We start from the raw sequence: 6,000 nt of genomic DNA on the forward strand, positions 1-6,000 counted from the left end.
TTCTCTTCTTTACTTCTTTCTCTAATCATCTGTTTCCATGGTTCGAACCTGCGATCACAAGTTCGCACGGCAGCAACTTTACTAGTTACGTCAAGGCTCCCCTTTTCAAAGCTTCGATTCAAAACAACGAGAGAAGGGCGCAGAATCCTTCCCGCATCAGGAAATATGCGAACTTCTCCCTGCTGCTCATCTCTCTTAACTTTTACCTGGTGTGGCACTTCATTCCTTTTGCTTTCCATGGAATGAGGTGACACTATCATCTACTAACTTTTGCATCCTACATCGGCACAACGTCCCAAGGATGAACATTCTTGGATCGTTGCTCGTGCATCTTGCAACCTTTTTTGGTTTTTCTTGTGATTGAAGGCGAAGCTACTTCTTCTTGTCTTCCCTTCTGGTCTTTTTCTTTTACTGCTCTTTGTTAACGGATTATGGCCCAAAATTTCAACAGAATGCTCAGTCTCCGTTGCTGGAAATATAGTTACATTTATCGAGGATTTTTCTGCCCTGAATTTCTTCGGGCACATAGACATTTCCAAAGATCAAATTGGGGTCCCCGGGAAGGAGGCTCCTTAAGATGACGCTCTCGAGGACGTGGCCTTAAACGTAGATTAGGTTCTAGGCTTTTGTTTTTTGCTTCTTTGTTCCTGTGTAAGTACCCTTCATGGATGTTGTAGTTATATTTTGTAACCATCTCTTGGAAATGTAATAGGATTTTTTTGTCTTCCTTTTGGCTCGTGTTGAATTCCATTTCGTCTATACTTGTGAAAAATTTGATTGTATAACTTTATGACTAGTCCAAATACCGGAATCTGGACATAATAAACCCTTAGGTTTTCAATCGATCAATAGAATATCCCTTAAGGTTCTTGTTAATCCTCGAGCTGAGCTTAAATTGATTTGATGCGAGCTCGGGACATCGGGACTCCTGAGTCCGAGTTGAGTGAGAGCAAGGTCTCGAATTTGAAATAAAGTTAGCCCTTAGGCTTCGTAGATAATCATCGAGTGAGAATTTTCTCAAACTCGGGTAGCCCTTGGGCTTAGCAGTCGAGCGATCACTTGTTCGAACTTGAAATAAAGTTAGCCCTTAGGCTTTTTTATAGTCCCCGAGTGAGAATTTTCTCAAACTCGGGTAGCCCTTGGGCTTAGTAGTCGAGTGAACACTTTGCTCAAACTCGAAATAAATCGATAAAAAATGAATTGTTCTTTGACGCCTCGATCCTGATGCCAATCTCGTGACGTCAGCGACTGAAGTGACTGAAAGGTTGTTTTTTGTGCGGTTCCCAAAGTCATTAATTAGAGGCGGCTGACGGTCGGCTTTTTGGCTTCCTCAGTACGCTTAAATGACCTCTATAAATAGATAAACTTCACTATCTTGCAAACTTTATTCTCATATTGTTCTCAAAGCCTCATTAGCTCTTTCAATTTCTTTGAATTCTCTCTTCTCTTCTACTAGCTCTTACTTAATTATCAACATTCTCCATTTTCTTGAATTTCCGCATTATAATGGCTAAGACCTCCAAATCGGTTCCCCAAAAAGAAAAAGCTTCTTCATCTTCTCGACCGACCAATAGTAAATCGGTAGTGCCCCCTCGTATTGAGGAGTGCATTCCCCCGCCATGTGAAATAACATCCAATTTCAAGATCGAGAAACCTGTATCAACACCAGGCCGGTGCGAGCCCATGTCTCGATATGCCTGTTAGATAACCAAGGACAAGCTCGTGCAAGTAAAGGAGGACTGCAAGTGGGAGAACAAAGAAGTAGTGATCCCTTCTCCCGAGGAGGATATCACTACATAAACAGGGTACTTGAGCGTGTATACCTACCCATTCACGCTGGGCCTTGCCATTCCAACTTAGGGTCCTATAGATGCTGTTATTCTTGACTTTTTCCAACGATACCGAGTGACGCTCGGCCAGATCTACCCTTCATTCTGGCGAATTGTTAATTTGATTAGATACTTTTAGAGCAAAGTCGAGGGGATGCCTTTTACCCTCGACTACTTGATCAGGCTGTATAGACCTCGCCATTATCGAGGTGGCTAGATAAAGTTGCAATGCCGATCATTGAAATCTCTCTTCTCCAGCATCGATGAGGATAAAGACCGAGGGTGGATGAGCCAGTTTGTCCGAGTCAGGACCTCCGTCCTAATTCCTGTTGAGAGGATGCCATTCCCCGAGGAATGGAACATGAAACGTAAGTACATGATTTTTGATAATAACTTACTATCCTGCTTCCTCTTTTCTTTCTCGACTTCGCCTTTTTCTCGATCTAACTTCTTTCAGATGGTGTAGCCGTTGCTTGGTTTCCTTGAGCGGTCCCATACCCTGAAGATTGGGTCCGAAACTGGCCTCTACTTCCTCATACGCGGAGCGCTGCTGGCGTGATCTGGCCAAGGTTCGATGGGAGGCTAAAAACCATGGTGAGTCCCTTTGTTTGTTTACTTGTGTTTCTCAGTGAAATACTTACTTTGTTTTATATGCAGGCCTTGGAGACACCGTTGCCATGATGCCAACCCCACCTGGCGAAGAAGAGACATCACAACCTTCCAAGGAAAATAAAAGAAAAAGGAGGTCGCCTGCAACTTCCCCAAAGCAAAAGAAAAGCCCAAAGCTAACACCCTGGCCCTATCTCCAGAAACGGTTAACGCCTTCGAGATCAGGAGGAAGAGAAAGAGGATGATGACTGCATGTTGGTAGTTCGGGAAGGAGGAAGCTCTGACGCTCCAAAGGTCGCGGAACCGATGGCGACCGAGGCGGTTAAATCTCGAACCGAAGAAATTTTAGAGGGGAGCTCGAGCAAAGTCCGCAAGCCATCAGGCAGAAAAGGTGCACCTTGTCCCAGGGGGACGCTTGGTGAACGAGCTCGAAGAACCTAACTCCGAGGCTTTTCAAAGGCAGGATAACACACCAAGTGAATCACTTGGGGTAATCAACATAGATGACTCGCCGCAGGGCCCGGTGTTTTCTGAAGGGCAATTCCGAGATGCCTGGGACATGGGGACTCCCGATGTGGCAGTGATTCATGAAGGGAACGATATTTTTCGGGAGTGTCTCATGGGGATCGATGAAGGTCCCGATCCTGATGCCTCGTTTATTCTTGAGGAAGCCGAGAAGCTCCTCAAACAAGTAAGCTTTTTCTTTCATTATTTCGGGTTTAATCTCCATCTTTCTGATTCTGACCTCTTTTTCTTGTGAGAAGGTTGTGTCGCTTCACCGACAAGCATTCACCAAATCTCGGACTGAGCTTGCCCGATGCGAAGCCGAGCTTAAGAAGATCTCGGAAGAGAGGGACAATCTTGAAACCCTTTATGTTAAGAAAGAGGGGGAGATCAGCGATCTACGAGTTGAATTGACGAAGGCTTGCCAAGAACGAGCCGAGTTTGTTGAAAAGGTAATATAGCCTTTGAGGGTCTTTTATGTACTTGTTTGTTTTGATGACTAATACTTCTAATTTTGCAGTTTCATCAGAAGGGTGAATTGGTGGTGCAGCTTCGGGAGGAGCTTAAGAAGAAGGAGGTCGAGACCTTAGGGTGGAGGCAAGCATGGACAATCTTGTCTCTGAGAAAGAAACTCTTCGAGAGCAGCAGCTGGCTTCACTCGAACGTTTGTTTCAAAGTGTGAAGGAGGAGAGCCTAGCTCGAGGCCGCGAAATCGAGGAGCTTAAAGCTAGATCCGCTGCTGAGCTGGCCAAGGCCAAATCTGACGCTGAGGCAATTATGTCTTCATACCGAGCCAATGCTGAAATAGCTAATGCTCGGGCAAAAGAGATCTCTTCTGCGGCAGAAGTTAAGTTATCAAGTTCACTTGACCATGCTAGGCGACAATCCCGGAGGGTAACCCTCGAGGAGGTACATGCTCGCGGTTTCGATCTCTCAGCCGATATTGAAAGGGCGAATATTTTGGAAGAAGAGGCTGCCGCTCTACTTTCCGATGAGGATGATTCAGCCAGTGGCTCCAAGAGTGGAGGAGACGAAGATGAAGTCTTCGAGGGTGAGGCTCTCAAGGATGCGGCTCCTGAAGATGTGACCCCGAAGTAGTTTTTAGTTTCCTTATTTTGTGCAAGTATCCCTTGTGTAAATATCTTCTGTAATCGTCTTTTGGAAATACAAGGGGAACTTTTTATCTCATCTTTGATTTGTGCTGGATTTCATATTGTCTTTATTTATGGAATACTTCGTTTGTATAACTTGAATGATTGGTCCGAGAATTGGTTTTGGGCTCGGGATATCGTGACTCTTAAGTCCGGGTAGAGTGAGAACGGAGTCTCGAACTATATGTTTTTGGCCCTTAAGCCTTTCGAAGTTGGCCCTTGGGCTCTTATATATCGGCCCTTAGGCCCTTTAAGTTGGCCCTTAGTCTCTTTGAATTGGCCTTTAGGCACTTTAAATTGGGCCAATTCGGCCTCTAGAATGGCTATTTAATTTTTCCCCTCATTTCGGCTAAAAGACTTAGTGAAAATTCAGTTATGCCTTAGCATGTGTTTTTTGTACCCGTTGGGTTTTTCGAAGGTTCGACGCATCGGGTTCGCGTTTGTGTACTGATAATCGAATACCTCTTGAGGTTTTATCGTGGGCTAGTGTTATCGAAGCCTTTAAATTATTTGAGGGCTGAATTTATCGAAGCCCATCAAATTATTCGGGGGCTGAATTTATTGAAGCCCATTATATTTTGTTTTTGCCGAGGGTAGCCTGATTTAACCGGTTTTTACAAAGTGTTTGAAGGCCTTTGGTATATAGCGAAAGTCGGACATCTCCGAGCCGCATTATTTAGGCTGTAGCCTTTTTACACGACCGTAGTCTTTAATATGGCCGTAGCCTTCGGGTATGCCGCTTAGGCTTGTCTCCCGATAACTTTTCAAACTTGTTTGAAAAGTTAGTCCCCGAGTGTATTGGCCGTGGCCTTTGTTTCGAGGGGATGCCTCTTTGAAGTATTATGAGTCTGAGTTTTTGGTGACTCGGATGTATTGACAGTTGATGGCGGTCCCCGAGCATTCGGGGGGTGCTTTTATGCTTTGGCTCTTGAGCCGTTTCCTGTAGGATTATAAGTGTAGAGCTCGTATAATAGTAGGCTTCTTTGAGACGCAAAGTATTTTTGATATAAATAGAATGCTTCTTCAAGTAATTTTATACATGCGTACATGTTTTGCCGTCGGGGCTCGACTATTCTATATGGACACAGTTCATCTGACCGTTTGGCCCATTACAAAATTTTCCTATCCCTCTTAGGCGTGAAGTATTTTCCTTGAAAATATAACCTCCGAGGGTGATGCCCACCAGTATTCGAGGTTGATTGAAAATAAGCCTTGGATACTGTTGAGTTCTCCTTAGGTAGCACATAATTGTTGTATCGTCAAAAACCTTGCCAGTAAAACCTATTTGGGACAAAATCCGATCTAAGGGAAAAAGAGTGCAACGTATGCTTTGAAACCTAAGGCCTTCGTGTAAAAAGGGTGTCTTCGAGATCGCATGCCTTAGAGAGCTTCGATCGAAAATTTGTAATAAGTTAGTTTTAAACTCAAATGGGCAAAGGATAAAGTCATACCTTAACAGTAGCATCGTTCGAGTAGTGATACGTTCCAATTTGTAACTTCACCTTCCATCATGCTGAGTTTGTAAGATCCTTTACCAACAATTCCGAGGACTCGATATTGTCTTTCCTAATTCGGGCCCGATTTTCCTTCATTCAGATCTCGAGTACTGAGGGTGACCTTTCGATCCTTTGCTTTTGCATGGCCATTCGAACAAGTGTTGGTTCTCGTTTTTCATCTACCTTCGGGGTATGAAGCAAAGGCGGGCTTGACAGGTATCGCTTCAGTCCTTGTTGACATTCCGAGGTCCACGCGAAGTCCCTTTTCTTTTTGGGCAAGGAGAAGAACCGGTGACTCCGATCCGACAACCTCGAAATGGATCGACCCAAAGCAGCTATTCACCCTGTTAGCCTTTGCACGGCCTTCCCACTATCCACGATCATGATATCTTCGATAGCCTTGATCTTATC

Source organism: Nicotiana attenuata, unplaced genomic scaffold, assembly GCF_001879085.1.
Source record: "Nicotiana attenuata strain UT unplaced genomic scaffold, NIATTr2, whole genome shotgun sequence".
In the NCBI taxonomy this organism is placed as follows: Eukaryota; Viridiplantae; Streptophyta; class Magnoliopsida; order Solanales; family Solanaceae; genus Nicotiana; species Nicotiana attenuata.